We start from the raw sequence: 18,689 nt of genomic DNA on the forward strand, positions 1-18,689 counted from the left end.
GAGAGAGAGAGAGAGAGAGAGAGAGAGAGAGAGAGAGAGCACACATAGGACATACAACGATTTTATATATATAGCACTAAAAAATCTACAAACTGTTTTCTTTCTTTGTGAATCAGATAGAACTGGAAAATGATGTCCATTATATAGATGATGGAACAGGCTCACAGAGATTAATGAATTTACCATAGTTTATCAGTTACTGAACTTTAGACACAGGACTTGAGCCAGTTCTTTTCCTAAAATCCAAGACTAGTGATCATGCTTATCACAATATGCCACTGATTCTAAAAAAGTTTTGCTTTGGGTTTTAAAATCTACTTTATTAACAATGGAACCACTGATCACAATGTTACATAATCTCATAAATGGAAAGAACTGTTGAGATACAGTCCTCTCATCCTATAAATGAGGAAATTTAAAATGACCTACCCAAATCATATATCTAGTAAGTGGCAGAAGCAAGAACCAAAACTTTTTCGTCAAGTCCAATATTGTTTCAAAAATTCTAACTTATATGTCTAGTCTTCTGACAAAGATCAGATGCTGATCTTTTTTTTTTTTGCATTGTTTTTAGCTGAGAAAAGAAATTTGCAAAGGTGGAATTAACTTGAGAAAAAAATCACCTACAGTGTGGTTCCCAATCCAAAAACTCATTGATATTCTGACAGATGGGAATATTGGGGCTCTCTACCTAGTGATGGTAACTGATTGACAATAGTGGCATTTTCATTGTGTCATCTAGCTTTGGAAGTGCCATCTTGCCACTCATTCTGCCTAATTGCTTTCTGGCATTTGAGTCCCAAGTTGTCCCTGCAGCTCATTAGAGAACAGAATGACAAGTCACTAGCCTTTTTTGTGGTGATGACAAATGCTCTGGGCTTCTGGGGCACCTCTCTGAATGGCCTGGAGGCTATAATAGCTTCTTCAGCACCATGGAAAGCAGAGGAGCCCACTAGGGAGAGCTTCTAAATCAAACACCTTATACTCAGAAAAGTCAAGAGAGGGAATTTACTCCACCTTAGCCCGGAGGAATAGCCTCTCACCAGGGGAAGAAGATGCATCAGAAAGGAAGTCACAGCAGGGAAGAAAGCAAAATTCTTTCAACTGGGTAATGGGCTGGCTAAGAGCTGTCAGGTTGATGGTTTGTTTTAGACCTACAATATAATGTTAGTACAGGAAGAGCAGGAATAGGTCTGTCACAACCATACACATCCTTTTGAGATTATGTGACCCTCAGGGAAAATTTCAGAGTGGTCCAAGAATTCTGTATTCCTTAGTGCGACTACTTCTCTGCTCATGCAAAGAGAATACTGGACATAATTTTAAGGCCTGTAAAACCAATCTTTAATGTTTTAGCCTTACTTATCTTCTCCCTGGATCCTCCCTTTGAGTCCAGGATCTGCTATTTATTAACTAGCTGCAAGACCATTGTCAAAGCTTGTTTCTGCTTTATATTCTTCATTTATAAAAAGGAGTATAAAAATAATAAAAACTTAATTCATAAAGTGGTTGAAAAGAACAAATAAGGTAATATATGGTAAATGCCTTGTTAAGGAGTTCAGTGTTTTTATGCTACTTCCCCCTTAAAAATGCTGAGCATGCTCTGCTTTGGTGCCCACAAAACTCTCCCACTAGCACCTGAATCATCGTTCTTTCCTACATGATGGTTACCTGATTTGATAAACTAACTCAAGCTAAGGTATCAAAAATTGATAATGATTTTTTCCCAATCCCTTGAAGAAAGCACATATTCATTTTAACAAATTCTTCTTTGTTTTAACTTAAAGAAGGGACAAGTGTGGGAATTTTAGACTTCAAAGAAGACTAATCTTTACGGATATTTTGGACAAAAGATCCCATACCCCTCAATTTTACCACATATATTGTGAGGCCCACTTAACCTAAGTGTATGATATGTTTATGTGATTTATAATACAATTTTATAGTAATATATATAGATTATGCACATATTTTTGGTATAAATGTGTATGATGAATATACATTTATGCCTATATGTGCATATGTATGTATGTAGGTATGTATGTAACATATACTTCTATAGAGAGAAATAAATGGCTTAGAATTCTTGTGTTGAAAGTTACTTACTTCCTGGGAAACCTTAAGAAAGTCAAAACCTCTATGTGACTATATTTCCTATGTTTTATATATATGGACTACATGATCTCTAAATTTTTTTAGCTCTATAAGACTATAATTACACTAAAATTTGTATTATTTTAAGAATTCTGAAGTTAATATGATTTGCCAGTTTCCCATCCCTATGTTGTTCCAACATGCCTAAGACTGTGTCTTGGAGATATACTGACCACACTGGCACAACTCAGCACAAATTTCATGTCTTTCTCCAAAATTTTTGGATTCTAGTGGGAGCTCATCAGATGCCTCTAGAACTGCTAGTTCTTTCTACTATAGCTTATCCTTGATAAAGAAAAGAATCTCTTCCAAGTATTTCTTCTGGTTTCTCCAGATCATCTCTTATACTATACTAGATTTTTTAGATGACCAATTCCTCCATAAAAAAATATTTCTAATGACCCATTATAGCATAGAATTGGTCTAGGGATTTCAAAGATTATGTCAGGTGTATTAACTCTTGGTAGTTTTTCTATTACATTGTGAGGGCTTCAGGCTTTATTCCAGAAAACAAGCTGTGTATGCTGCCTGATCATAAGTGTGATCAAATACAAGGAAAGCATCAATACAATACAGGAAAAATATAGAATGACCCTCAGACACTAAAATGGACAATCATCAATTCTTATAGAAGTTTATTTTCTGTTAAACAATTTTCACAATGGGGAAACAGAAAAGACTTTAAAACTGCTTCAGCCAGAAAGCACTTGACCTTTTTCTGAATGTAAACATATTCATGAAAGACAAGACTGGTTTAGAATATAAATTCATTTACTTCTTAACAAATCCTTTGCAAGAGGATGCTAAAAAGTTATCAGCAGTATGGTTTCATTTATGAAACATATTTTTATAATAAACTTTTTTATTTCCATCAATGAAAGTGAGATTTCCACAATATTTCCCTGTGTTCTGCACAAGGAAGAAGAAATAGCTCTAAAGAAAACAATGACATAAAACAGACCTCAGTTATACACAGAGGTTCTTCATGTTAGAGATGACTCAAAGTCATTGAAGGATGGAATTTCAGAAAACTGATAAAGGGGAAAGATGTTCATTTGGAGAAGTGAAAACAATAGGTGTTTTGCTTTCCCCAAAAGGGAAGCAGATACTACCAATAATGACTGACACATATCCCCACTTTCTCATTGCCACACACAAAAATAATCTAGTTATGCATCGAGTATCATTGTTTAAAACATAAAAGAGGAAAAGGCAAACTTTGGCAAACAAAATTTTTGTAAACATTATTTTTCCAATAATACAATTGACTGAAAAGCTCATAAAATATGAGACCCTGCTGTGCTTGTTATTTGTTAACTATAAAAAGAAATTATTTGATTTAGTCAAGGAAAATGTAGCTTTCAAGGTTCTCTTTCAACAAAGTATCTCCCTTGCATAAGTTAATATCATACAGGCATAGCAGTGATGACTATTTAACAATCTTCTAGTTATTAACTTCAACAAAGAAATAAAACATAGAGAACTATGCTTACACACACACACACACACACACACACACACATACACAAACACACAAAATTCCACTTTTCTTGAGAAATTCCCTTTAGATAATGAAATCCTCCAGATGTCCTTAACTATGAATAATATTCAATTCATTGTATCAGGTCCTGTAATAACATAGAACTTTCTAAATGAAATCCGCGTTCACTTAGAGTTTCAGCCTGACAACACATAGGAAAAACCAAATATGTAAAGAATGGCAAAATCATATATAGATACAAACATATTTTGATTCTTTAAGAGGTCACTGCAGGGGTGGCTAGGTGGTAGGGGCAGCTAAGTGGCGCAGTGGATAGAGCACCGGCCATGGAGTCAGGAGTACCTGAGTTCAAATCCATCCTCAGACACTTAATAATTACCTAGCTGTGTGGCCTTGGGCAAGCCACTTAACCCCATTGCCTTGCAAAAACTAAAAAAAACAAAAACAAAAAAAGAGGTCACTGCAGTTTAAAATTGATGCCATTTCAATCAAAATTTGTGTATAGGAGGGCCATATTATTACTTTACAAAATGTGTAACTGGGAGACACCTGGTTATCTTGTTCTATCAGAGTCACTGAACATTTATATTGGTCAGTGATGAAGAGGAAGCTATTAGGATATTGTCTCACAGAAATTCTTATCTTGACAGTCTTGGTGGAGTTGTTGATGACATGGATATTAATAATGAGTGGATCCCCATGTTAATATAGCTCTGTGTCCAATAAGACTCAAAATATAGGGATCAATCAGACATGAGGAAATGTTGAGCTGCTTGAGCAGTGGACTGAGGACCTGGTATCTCCAGGGCAAGCTCTAACTTCCTAATCATCATCCACACAGAGTTCCTTTAGGGATTTTGTGTTCCAATGTTTTGGAACAGAAGGTTCAAATGTCAAAGTCTATGCCCATAGACCTTTCCTGCAGGTCCAGATTGTAGTGTAACTGAAAAGAGCAGGTTCTGTGGAATTGTGAATGAGAATACTATATTTACTTTACTAACTCCTCTGCTGCCTATAAAGATGGTTGGGTTTGTGCCGGTTGAAATTCCTCAGCAATCATTCCTTAATGTAAGTAGTAAGTTGGAATGGGTCAGGCATGGGGGGGGGGGGGGCAAAGCTTAGTATGTGGCAGCAAACAGGTCCTTTCAGAATGACAGACCCAAAACATCCATGTCTTCACAACCAGATTGGAAGGCACAAGTCAATATCACATATACTTTTCAGTCCTTCAGATAGTCTGGGCCCACTAGTACCACTCCATACATAAGATCCACACAGGGCTTGGCTCTGTGAAGTTCTTATTTTGGTCCCTGCCTTCTCCACACTGCATTCTTCCAGGTTAATAACTCATAGTTTTCCTTATTGGCTGCTTTTCCCAGCTCCTCCCCACCACCAGTGTACAAGCACCTCACCACCTCTCTCCCCTTCCCATCCTACTCCAGATAGACAAGGAAACGGGTCCTGCATTGTATAGGTGGAAGACTTTGGGTTTCTTTGTTTTGGGAAAATGTTACAACCTTTTGACTATCTACAAACTATTCTCCCAAACAAATTCTGTATGTTAATACAATACTTGCTGTGTATTGATCAATTATAGGTCTGAAATAATATGAAAAATATCATCAAAGAGATAAAAAACTCAAACAGATTTGCATCTTTTAATATCATTTGATGTCTGCAATGCATCATTGTCAATATGATACAAAGTCTTTATTTTTCAATATTTATCTTTCTATTGTGCTTGAAGTGGAAATTCCTCAAGACATGACTGTATTCCATGATTCATAGCCATGTGACATTGCTGAAAGCACATTGGTATGACCAGAAAAGAAGGTAGGTCAGTCTATAGTGACTTCATTTTCAAAGATTATGACATGACAGACATGATGCCATGACAAGCATGTGAATTGAATTTGAATGAGGGGAATGTTTTGCTAAGTCAACTAGCTTCACTTTCTCCTCCAAAGCCATTTCAGTCCAGTGGCCAAATAGGAATCAGGATGGTTGGAGATAGCTCTGGATGTGAGATAATCAGGGTTAAGTAACTTTCCCCGGGTCACACAGTGGCAAGTATCTGAGGCTGGATTTGAATTCCTGTCTGCCTGACTCCCAGACCAATGCTCTATCCACTTAGCTGTGAAGTAACAGAGAAGCAGTCTATATACTCCATAAGTTTCCATTTCACCCAGCAATACAACTACTAGATCTGTTTTCCAAGAAGATTAGAGAAAAATGAACCTATATAGTCTACGTTTTTCATTACAGCTCTTTTTGTACTAGCAAAGAAGAAGTGGAAATTATGAGATGCCTGTCAATTGTGGAATGGCAAACAAGTGTGGTATGATTGTAATGGAAAATTACTGTACTATAAAAAAATTATGAGCTTGATGATCTTAGGAAAAAATATAGATGGACTTGCATGAAATAATGAAGAACAAAATGAACAGAACCCAAACATCAGCAATATTGTTTTAAGAATAACTTTGGGGGGCGGCTAGGTGGCACAGTGGATAAAGCACCAGCCCTGGAGTCAGGAGTACCTGAGTTCAAATCTGTGCTCAGACACTTAATAATTACCTAGCTGTGTGGCCTTGGGCAAGCCACTTAACCCCATTGCCTTACAAAAACCAAAAAAAAAAAAAGAATAACATTGAGTGACTGTCATTATGACTAAGTACCAAAATTAAGTACAAAGGACCTATGAAGGAAGATGCTATGTGCATCCAAAGAAAGAACTGATAAATATATAGAATTATGTTCTATAGATGCATAAACATATACATGTAAGTATGTATGTATGTGTGCATATTTATGTCTAAGGACAACCAGCTCTACAGTGGGAGAGGAAGAGAAAAAAGAATGATAATTTTATTATATATTTTGAAGGAATGGCAGATTGTACATAACAGATTTGCAGTTTCATGTGCAATCTTTGTTTTTTATTCTCCTATTATTCTCCTATGCTATATTTCTTTGGTTCTTTTTATTTTTTACTTGCTATTTATTCCTTTTTTATATTTTTACTGTATTTCCTTTTTTTTTTTACTTTTTTTGCTTTATTTACTAATTGTTCATTCTTTTTATTTATTTAAGGCAGTGGGGTTAAGTGACTTGCCCAAGATCACATAGCTAGGCAATTATTAAGTGTCTGAGGCTGGATCTGAATTCAGGTTGTCCTGACTCCAGGGCCAGTGTTCTATTCACTATGCCACCTAGCTGTCCCTTGCCTCTTTAATTCTTAAAAGATAGGTTTTGAAAGGATAGTTGTCTTTTTCCCCCTTCTTAGCATCTGAGTGATTTATCCTCATTTGATGCTTTCAAATGACTCAGATATAGTTCTTTTTAGGTTTCTCTTTTCTTCCACATTTATGTATAAATGATTCTTTGCAGCTCTAGTTTTCTCAATAGGAATACTTTAATAGAAATAACTAAAAGTTAATTTTCCCCTGAAATGTTATATTCATTTTTAAATGATAAGTTATTTTTGGTTATGAACTTTTTCTTTTGACTTTCATAAACTCTATTCCAATATTTTCTTTCCTTCAAATACTTGCTACTTAATTTTCTGTTACTCCAATCATGTCTTGTCTGTATTTGTTTTTTTTTTCCTTTCTACTTGAAGTCTATTTTGATTTGACTTTGAAAAATTTGATTTTGGCTACAATGTTTCTGTGTGTTCTATTAGCATTTCTTCAAGGAGGTGAATAGTGGATTTTTTTTAATTTTCAGTTTTATGCTTCTAATAGTTCTGGGTACTATTCATTTATGAGGTCTGAGTATCATATATCTATGCTTTTGGCTTAGCCATGGTTTCTAGTTTGAGAATTTTTAATTTGTCTTTTTTTGTTCTATTTTCAAGTTACTTTATACACACATATAGACACATGTATGTAGGTCTGCATATATAAACAACTGGCTTGGACTATATTTACATTTATGCATATGCACATACAAATATATATGTATATAATATAGATATAATAGAAATTTTCTTCTAATTTTTCAGAATTTTTATGTTCTTTTAACATTTATCATTGCCTCACAGTTGTTTGTTGTATTTTACTTTACCGGGTATCAATGAATTGAGGAAAGTTGTCTCCTTTTTGCTTGAAGTTGTTTTCTTTCCAAGTATTATTGATTTTATTTTCTTAAATCTCGTTTCTACTCCATCGTCATTTCTTCCATATATTCTTAGAGTTATGGTGGCTAAATTACCTTTCCCACTGAAGATTTAATTATGAATATTTCAAAGTTACCACCTTAGCCTTTTGATCTGAAATATCCCTTCATTGTATTAGAATTGTATTTTACTTCAGTTTTTTTGTCTGTTTCCTTATTCTATCATTTTAGTTCTTAGATTAGGTCTTTATATGAGGTCTAAGACATATTACCATTTCCCATCTTCAGATTCCAAACTGTCAAAGTCTTGTCTCCCATTTTAATCTTGGAAAAGTAATGTCTCTTACTGTAGCTAATAACAGGTTGGAAACTGTTGCCTGTAGTTCCTATAGGGATGTGTCTTGCAGGAAGGCATTTACTTCTTCCATTGGATTGGCTTAGTTTCATTGTCTTGGCCTAGGGTTGTGAGCTTAATTCATCAAATACAACAAATTCTTCCCTCTGACATTATTTGCAGCTTCTATACATCTTCTGGATATAGCTTGTCCTCTCATAATCATTGATCTTGTTCCTTTCTTTGTGGGGTCATCTATTAGAATTTTCTGACTTCAGATCTTGGATTGGATGTGTTTCAAAGTGGACCCATTGATCTAACCTATTATTTCAGTCAGTGGTTTGTGGCTTCAGGATTCCTAGCCTTCAGTTCCCAGTATCATCCCCAAGGGAGATGGGTAGATTTCTGGCTAAGTTTCCCAGAGCATTCTCAGATGGTATACTGGTCTTCAGTTGAATTCCTTGAGCTACTGGAAGGTACTGACCCCTAGATTACCCCATGTTTGTGAGAGCATTTATATTATAGAAGAATTCAATGATTCTGGTATATTTGATGCTTTTCTTTCATTTCTGATAAATGTTTCTCAGTGGATCAGGATTCACTCAGAACCTTTTATGTAGATATCTTAACCAGAAGTTGACAGACATGTTCCTATCTCCTACCTCCAAACCTTTGTATAGTTTGTCCCTGGGTCTGGAATGTACTCCCTCCTCACTTCTGCCTCTAAGAATCCCTAACTTCTTCAGAGTTCAGTCCAAGCACTAATTCCTATATAAGGTCTTTGATATTCCCTGCCTCCAGTTCCTAGAGTTTCTTCCTGTTTCCTTGAAAATATTTCATATATATATTTAATTTTAATGCATTTTCTCAGATAGAATAAAAGCTTCTTGATGACAGGGGCTGTTTCATTTTTGCCTTTATATTGACTAACAGAGTACTGACAATTAATAATGGTATCATTCCATTTCTATTGTATGATTGATGGGATGGGTTATGATCATCCCCATTGGAGAAAATACCTACTTGGAAAAGATTGCATTAATTTAAAATGTTATTATTATAAAACTTTACACCCTTAAATTATCTTACAGATAGATTCCAGTTTTAAATTCTATAGTTCTGTTATATTTAACAACAAGAATCCCCATCCAAAGGAAGAAAAGCAAAACAAAACAAAAAAACCAACCCTTTAGAATCTGATGAACACTTTATAAAAATCATCTCTTATGTGTCTCTTTCCCTTAATCCTAATTCCTCATACCCCAAATTACTAATTTGTAAACATGTTTATCAAAATATATATGTATAATACTAACCTACTGTATGCCACTGGGGGAAGGGGGGTGGAAAGGGAGAGGAGAAGGAAATTTTGTAGCTTAAAAATATACATGTGCATATTGATGAAAATAAATAAATAAATTCAAATAATAAAGACTTGTCAAAAACATCAAGAGAAAAAAAATATTTGATAACAAGAACGAATACAAAAATCCAGAAAAGCGAGTTGACTGGCCCAAGGGCAAAAGATATATAGTGGTTAAAAAAAAGAAAAGAAAACTAGACTTTGAGCCTAGGCTTTTCAATTTCTCAGGTATATAACCTTGAGCTAAGTATTTGGCCCTTAGTTTCCTCTTTTGAAAAATAGGTATAAAAATGAGAGCTATAAAAGAACTTCTCATAAAGCATTATACAATGGTGAGCTATAATTGGTGTCAAAGCCTAGACAAGAACCTAAATTTCCCAATCACTCTTTAACATTACATTATATTTTTAATGTTTAAATGGACTTCTTAAAATCATACATCTAAAAACCTGAAGCAGAATTTGAAGATGTCTTCCTGATTCCAAGTCCACTGCTTTATCAATTAATGTTTATTTTTACATTGAATTAGTTTTGAAACTATTCCTTCCTGCTTTTCTAGTCAATGAACTATCCACTCTAAGAAAATTTTAAAAAAACAACAAGAAGAAAAATCTTTTTCAGTAAAACTATTCAATTCATCAACTAATTCTGACAGCACAGGCAATGTTCCACACTCATAGCTTTCCATTTCTACAACAAAGGGAATGAGATATATTTTCACATCTCTTCTGGGGACCAAGCTTGGTCATAATAATTGCATAGTTTTCTGTTGTTGTATTCTGTTATTGTTCTTTCACTTTTACAAGGTCATAGTCACTATAGTATTTTCTAAGTTCTACACATTTCACTCTGCCTCAGTTTTTCCAGTCATCCCTGAATTCTTCCATAGTTATTGTTTCTTATGAAAATGTAATGATTCATTTTATTTATGTGACCCAATTTGTTTAATCATTTCTTAATATGGGCCTCTAGATTGTTTCCAGTTCTTTGCTACTACAAAAAAAGTGCTATTTTGAATATTTTAGCATGTCACTGAATCTTTTATTCTGTGTTTGATCCTGGGATTTATGACTAGCAGTAAGATCTCTGGGTCAAAGAGTATAATTACTTTTATTACCTTTTTTCAGCAGAATAACAACTAGCTTCCCAGAATTGCATGCTTATTTTACATAGTAGGAAAATGAGATTCAGACAGGGTAAGCGAATGTTACTCAATAATTTGGTTCGAGATGCAAGAGTAGAACTTTTCGAGGTTGTAAAGTCAATAGATTTTTCTGCTATTTGGGGGCTTTATAAGACCTTTGATCTTCAGCATAGGGATTCTCAGAGGATTTGTAAATTAAATGTACTCTTGGCAGACATGATAAGAAATTTAATGTTAAAGGAAATGTCACATCAAATGGATGTAATTCCAATTTTGGATACAGTTATCACATATTAAATACATACCAAGTTCTTAATTCCAAAGATGTCTCTCCAGTTTAATAAAGTTAAAAACTCATGCTATAAATTTCAGTGCTGGATAATTACTTCCTACCTATTTACTATAAGCATGGTCTGAAGAATTACCACTATGAGGTATAAAATTTACTTAGGTACGATATTTCCATGTTTTCAGTCTTGGCAAATTTTCCTTCTCCTTTGGAACCACAATTCTTTTTCAGAACAGGGATTATGCTCACAGTTCTGCATTGTGCTCTATCTCTAAAGTAAGAGCCATAGACACTTAATCTGTTATCCGTTATTACAGTTACTAAATAGTCATTTAAGATTTCCTTTTTGCAACTAATTGATATCTGGGGGCTGGCCTGGAATGACCTCTCAAGATATTCATTAAAAGGCAATCAAATGATTGCAAGTTTCACATGCATTGTGGAAGTGCTCATTTGCCAGAGCTATGTAGAGTTCTTGTAATTTTTGGAACCTTATTGGGTAATTGGGGCTTAGCTTAGGTTTACTAATTAAAGGACTAGTGATAGCTTTTTCAGAAATCAATTGCCACTGGAATCAACACCCTTCTCACCAAGGGTGAAATAACCTACACTGGGAGTTCTACAATACTAAGTTTCTCCAAGTTCTTTAATTTTAAGAAAATAATTCAGTTTTAAAGCACTTCAAGTTTCCTCATAGCAATCCTGTGAAGTAGGTAATATGAGAATCATTCATCCCCATTTTATAGATGGAAAAAAATTGAGGCTCTCAAAGGATAAATGATTAGCTCATAAACAAATAAATTTCTGAGATGGAAGTCAAACTTGTTTTCAAATTTCAAGCACTCTACTTTTTTCCAAGATTAATATTCTATAATCTGAAGAAACTTTCATTTTAGACACTCTATATTATAAAGTCTGGTCCAGCTCTCATATTCTATGTTTCAACAAGAGGGTTTTTCATCTTTTTCTTCAAAATAAGTGATTCACAGTGTCTGCAATATAAAGACCCACAGGACAAATTCCTTTTTGAGCTATATTCTGGAGAGAGAGAGAGAGAGAGAGAGAGAGAGAGAGAGAGAGAGAGAGAGAGAGAGAGAGAGAAGAGGAGAGAGGGGAGAGGGGAGAGGGGAGAGGGGAGAGGGGAGAGACAGAGAGACAGAGAGACAGATAGACAGAGAGACAGAGAGAGAGAGAGAGAGAGAGACAGAGAGACAGACAGAGAGACAGAGGAGTCTTTAAAAATGAATTGTCTGCTTTATACTGTCAGATTACACCTGGGAAACCTATGTTTTCCTTCTTGATTAACTGCCAGAAAATTTAGAGCTAAGTATAAAGAGTTTGATCTACTTGGTACTGGTACCTTAAAAAGCATTCACTCTTATTTCCTTCCTTTGGAATCTGTTCTCTTTAGTTCAATTCAACAAACTTTTGTTGAGCACCTAAAATGTGCAGAGCTATAATTAGCATTAGATATAAAGATGAATAAAATCCAACACCTGCATTCCACTGCTTCTCAATGTAATAAAAAGAAAAGAATTAAATCATCTCATTACAATCCATGAGTAAAACAAAACACAACCAGAGCTCCCAGAGACCATAACAGATCATGTGTCCAGATCATGTCCACAAACATACCCAAATAGGTTCCCAAGATGGGGGGTCTGATTCTCAAAGAATTCTCTCTTCAAATCTTTAGAAGTGGTTAAAAAAAGAATTCACCTGAAAAATTGGTTGACACAATACTATGCCACAGGCCATCCATTCTCTCTGACCCCAACTTGTGCTCAGCTTCTCCCAGGAGGCCTGGGGATTAATTGGCCATGTAATCGTTATCCCAGCTAGTAACTGCAAATGCTGTTGCTATTCATATAAGCACCTAATCCTTTTCTGAATCCTTCTTGCTTCAATTTGCCACAATAATATCCCTCAGTGGTGAATAATTACACATTGTGTCAAAGAGGATTTCCTTTCTGCTCTTCTGAATTGGGTTGCTGCTAATTGCATGGACTGTCCCCTTCTACCTGAGCTATGGGATGAGGTAGCAAGGAACACTCAATTATAGCCTTCTTGTAATAATTCATTTAGATTGTTCAATCGTATCTCTGAATACTTTTATTTTCCTCCTGATGAACAGATTTGAGCTGATTTCCTTTGTCCTCCCTCTTTGTCACTCTAAAAATTCCCCTGCTTCTTTTATGGCCTTGCTCCACAGAACCATGCAGTCACAGACCAACCACAGCAAAAAGGAACTTTAGTAGGTTTTTAATCCATCTCTATTCATCTTAATCCTGCTTTAAAAAGTTGTCATCTTACTTCTTACATCTTACTTCAATTTTCTCAAAATGTTGTGCTTCTGTGTACCTTTCCTACACTTTCCACATTTTCAAAATGAGAGGGTGGACTAGATCATTTGTAACAAGCCCTTTCAGCTTTAAATCTCTGATGCTATGATCCTTATCACTACCATCCTTGATTATCTGCATGCATTCCTCAGTATATATCTGCTCCTTGAGGGAAAGATATGTCATTTTTTTAGTGTTGTTTCCTAAGCACTTAGCATGGGAAAGAAGAGGGACTAGACATTTATCAAGCACAAGATACTGTACTAAAAACTTCACATTTTATCCTTACAATTCTAAGTTTGCACTATTATTATTTTATAATTAAGGAAATTGAAGCAGGCATAGTTGAAGTGACTTACCAGGGTCACAGAGCTAGAAAGTATCTGAGGCTGAACTTAAACCCCAGGCTTTCTGATTCCAAGTCCATTGTTCTTTCCACTCTGCCACCTGGTTGCCTTACACACAATAGATCCTTGATAAAACATTTGTTTATTAGAAAAACTTGAATGGATACAGAATAAATTGAACAGAATGAAAAGAACAATGCATCTAACAATACAACTTTTAATATACAACCATTATTTCAGAGGACCAGGATCAGTGATGAAACATCATACCCATTTCCCAAAAGACAAGTAATACACTCGAGTGTCAGAATGAAACATCTTTTTCGATTTATCTATTTATCTATTTTTCTTACCTTTATATTTGTGTGACAAGAGTTTTATTTTCCATTATATAACAAAGGAGGGAGGGAGGGAGGAGAAAGAAAAAATGTGTTCATTGAAAAATCAAAATAAACTAAAAATAATTATTTATTTAACTGAACTAAACTGAACTGAAACAGAATTCTCTCTACAATATTCTTGGCAAAGGACTATCTATTATTGATGTGAATGTTATTATTAATTATAATAAAATAACAATAATTCATATTTCTATTGTGCATTAGGATTCACAAAGTGGTTTTCCCCCATAATAATCCTATGAGAGAGATTGGGCAAATATCTTTATCCACATTTTCAGATTAGATAATTAAGAGCTAGAAAAACTATGTAATACATCAATAGCATAACCAAACCTGGATTCAAATCCAGCTTTCCTATCCCTCAATCATAGGCAAGGATAAAGGGACTGGGTGTCAAGGACATATTCTGGGAGCCATTCCCATTGGCTCCTTCTCCTGAGATGTGTCTGAACATCTGAGGTCTGTATTCTTTGAACACCTACATTCTGAGCCTACTATTACAATTCACCTCTCTTGATTGTAGGAAGATGGACTGGGTAGTACTCACTCTAGAGGCAGACAGTTCCTTTTGGGGGCAGTTTTAATTATGAGAAAAATCCTTCCTGAAATTTCTCTCCCTAAAATTCTCTCTACCCAGCCCCTCCTATCCTTCTTAGATCTAGTTCAGTCCTTTTTGGCCAAGTAGGAAAAAACCTAATTAAATCTTTCTCATTAGAATCCTTCAAATACTTAAAAATCACTCTTATTTCCCACTTACTCCATTTTCTTAGTTCTTTCAATGATTCCTTTTACAACATGGTTTCAAGTTCTCCTATCCTAGTCATTCACTTCTATAAACATTTCTGTCTTTCAGCATCTGATTTAGTTAAATCTTACTGAAAGTTTAAACATTAATATAACATCCTAACACCTGAGCATTCAATCTCTCCTGTAGGACTCTAATGACAAATAATCTAGTGTTATTTTCTTCATGTAGAAGAGGAATTGTACTGGTCAAGACAAAAAAAATCCAAGATCCTAGGAGGTTGTCCAATAATGGAATGCACTGCCAAAATGAAGTCTCTCCTGAATCTTTTTTTCTGACTCAAAGAAGATTTTGACCCTCGAATCAGAAATTATAGAAACCATCGAAAGAAAACTTGTTAGATATTATCTAACTCACATCCTAGAGCTTAGGAAAGGGGAACATGTTCAGGATCAGAGAAAAGATAGGTAGATTCATATGCTATTAAATTCTGTGGTGTCAGTCAAATAAGCAGGGATAAGGAACCCTCAATGATTTTGAATACCAAACCAAACAACTCTAATGAAGAAAATGATGAAGAGTAAACTTTCTAATGAGGCAGACATAATTGCATAGGGAATTAATTGATTAACTTAAATTTTAAGAAACCAAATAAATGGACCTGGAAGCAAGGATAGATAAGGGATGGGGGCAGCTAGGTGGGTGAGTGGATAGAGAACCAGCCCTGGAGTCAGGAGGACCTGAGTTCAAATCTGGCCTCAGACACTTAATAATTACCTAGCTATGTGGCCTTGGCTAGCAAAAAAAGGACAAAAAAACAAAACAAAGGACAGATAAGGGAGGATGAATATGAAGTTAAGTCATGGTCACTTAACAACTATCAGTGCAACCAAAAGGTGGGATTCTTTGATGATGCTGAAGGAAAAAGGAAAATCATTTCTTCTGTGTGCTGGCCAAATAAGATGAAAATGGACAAAGGCAGAACCACTCAATTCTTCATATAAGGTATGTTTTAGGAAATGGAAAATATTAATCTCTCTTTACTCTGAGTTTATCAGACTATATTTGGAATATTTTCTTTAGTGCTAGTCTTTTATATAGTGCTTTAAGGTTTACAAAACTCTTAACAAATATTATTTCATTTGAACCTTACAACCCTGGGAGTTAGATTTTTATTATTTCCTCATTTTACAAATGAGGAAATTAAGGCAGAGTATAAAAAACTTGATTATAGTAGCACAACTAGTAAGTATGCATGCTCTAATTTTAACTCAGACCTTCCAAACAACAGAACAAGCATTTGATCTACTGTACCACCAGGGTTAGAAAAGGAAATAGCAAACCATTCTAGTATCTTTACCAAGAAAACCTCAAATAGGGTCAGGAAGATTCAGACCTGATTAAAAAGATTAAACAACAAAAAAAAAATTAGGATACATCCAGAAGAGGATTACCATAATAGAGATTGAAGGGATTTGGGATATGAAGCCTAGTAAAAAGAAGACTAAGGGGGAATAGCATACATTGACTTTCAAATATTTGCTAGATTGGCATGCAGGATTATATCTGATTTGCATTACCCCAGAGAGTAAAAAGTGGAAGCTCCAGTGACAAATTTAGGCTTATTGAATGGGAAAGATCATTAATAAAGAGATCTCTTCAATAGAGCAGTCTGTCTCTAAGAGTAGTGCATTTTCCATCAGTGAAGATTGAACAACCACACTCAGAATTATTGTGGAGGAGATAATTACTTAGCTAGAGGTTGGTCTCAACAACCTCTGAGGCCCTGTCCAAGTCTAAAAGTCTCTGATTCAGAGACAAGCAGTAGTGATTATCTCATTTATAGGTAAGGAAACAGGTCTCCAGAAAGTCAGTGACTTACTATGATAAGAAATCAGTGATAAAAGTGATAGAGAGGGGTAGAAGAAAAGAGTCAGAGACAGATCTTTAAATTCTTCTGTGTTTTAACTTTCACCGAGAATTGTCCTCATCACAATACTACGAAGCAGATAATGCAAGTGCAATAACATCCATTTTACAAGTAAGGAAACTGAGAAACAGTGACTTCTCGAGGGACATGGAATTCATGTGTCAAAGCTGGCATTTGAACTCAGGTCACCTGGCTCTGAGACTAGTGCCCTTTCTACTTCCCAACAGCTGCCTCTCAGACCCTGTTCTTTTAATATATATCACAATGCCACTCTTTTTCATAACCTTTCTCCCTTCCTGCTGTGTCATTCTCTAGGGCTATAATAGTCCCTCTTATCTCTGATGCTAGAGACATCAGCTGATATTACCTGAGATATGATTACCCCTTACCTCCTGCCAGATCAGCTCAGTAGCAGAGGATTAGAGGCACATTGAGCTAAATTGTACAAAGGAAAACTCTTCAATGGCCACAGTATGTGGCCTCCACCTTTTATCTATCAATACTCATGACTTGCATGCAAGGTAGAGAGAAGACATAGATCTACCAATGGTAGAATTCTAAAGTGACAATCTGAACTAGTTAGAACTCCTTTCTCTACTATTAACTTTATGACCCTGGGCTAGTCACCTCACCAAACTGGGTTTTAGTTCCTTCATAAGTAGAATGAAAGGTCCCCTCATCCAGGGACATCTGCTTTCGAAGATTGTAATTCTTACAGTTCTGTGCCTTGTTCTGTATTCTCTTGGGCATGCCATTATGTGTGTGTGTGTGTGTGTGTGTGTGTGTGTGTGTGTGTGTGTGTGTTAGCACAGTAAGGGCCCTGTGCTCCTTGTGTCTTGTAAGTGAGGTCTCCAAACTCAAGGGGATGAAGGGGATCCTTGAAGGGGTGCCCGCCCTCCTCCATGTTTGAAAACAAACTCCTTTGTTCTGTAGTGAAGACTTCCCTGCTGAGCTTTCTGTGCATGTGTGTTGAAAGGGATGCGAAGTTTGAAGGAGTTGCTCTTCTGCACATTGGCCTGGATGCCTGGATAGGGGGTTGGGGGTGTATGAAGAAGAGAGAAGCTGGCACTGTGGGTGGGGGTGTTCCCAAGGAAACAATTTGTCACTGTTCCATGAAGCATGATTAGGCGGAGGCGGAGGGGCGGAGGGCCTCAACACTGGAGAAATGTTAATTGGGGGTGTCCCTGGGACTCTAAACAGAAGGAGAGAAGAAGGATGGGAAGCTGGGACCCACTGAGTGTGAACAAATTCTAAAGGCATCCATATTTAGAGCTGAACCAAACATTTTTGTTACAGGGACCCTGAAATGCCTGCTTAGGCATGTTTTGGCTTTTATAACTCTAAGTGGGAAAATATTGCCAGAAAGTTTGTCCCCATTGTTCTAGTATCTATCTCAAGAGGAATCTTGTCCTCCTAAGATTTGTAGGCTGGGGTTTCCACACTGGATAAAATCCAAATAAGTATTTTCACCTTCAAACTAAATAGGCCAGATTACTTGGGTTTTTCTGGTTTTTATTTTTGTAAGGAACAATACAGACATCACCAAAATCTTTGTCCAAATTCAAACACTGGCAAAGAAGTAAACCCAGATTCTCTTGCACTATGCTAGAGAATCTTCAATCCTTAGGCAGATCTGTCCAAGTTATCTTTGAACATGGTCTCAACAATATGTCATGTATTGACAAGTATCAGGTTGGCTATAGAGAAATACATTTCTCAACCACAGCAAATATCAGAGATTTAGTTATGGAAGGGTTACAATTTGTATTAGAGAGGAAATAGAATCAAAGAAATATTGATGAGCAATCCAGGCTTCCACTCTAACTCCGCAGTAGAATCAGGTTACAGAATGCACAGGTACTATGAAAAGAGGAACAATTTTTAATCAAGTGATTATTTAAAAATAAAATGTACATGTTTTATTCCCCCCCCCCAGAAAGTCCTATCCTTTGTGCCCAAGAATTATTTGGTGATATATAAGGTAGAAGAAAATTTCAAGCTTAATAAGGACAATAATGCT

The 18,689-nt window shown here is 35.7% G+C and overlaps 1 pseudogene; it reads right to left on the minus strand.

Annotated features, from left to right (window-relative positions):
- Nucleotides 1–1,008: 1,008 nt before the first annotated feature.
- Nucleotides 1,009–17,419, minus strand: LOC141502617 (beta-arrestin-2-like; annotated as a pseudogene).
- Between the last annotated feature and the right edge of the window lie 1,270 nt (nucleotides 17,420–18,689).

Source organism: Macrotis lagotis, chromosome 1 (genome assembly GCF_037893015.1).
Source record: "Macrotis lagotis isolate mMagLag1 chromosome 1, bilby.v1.9.chrom.fasta, whole genome shotgun sequence".
Taxonomy (NCBI): domain Eukaryota; kingdom Metazoa; phylum Chordata; class Mammalia; order Peramelemorphia; family Peramelidae; genus Macrotis; species Macrotis lagotis.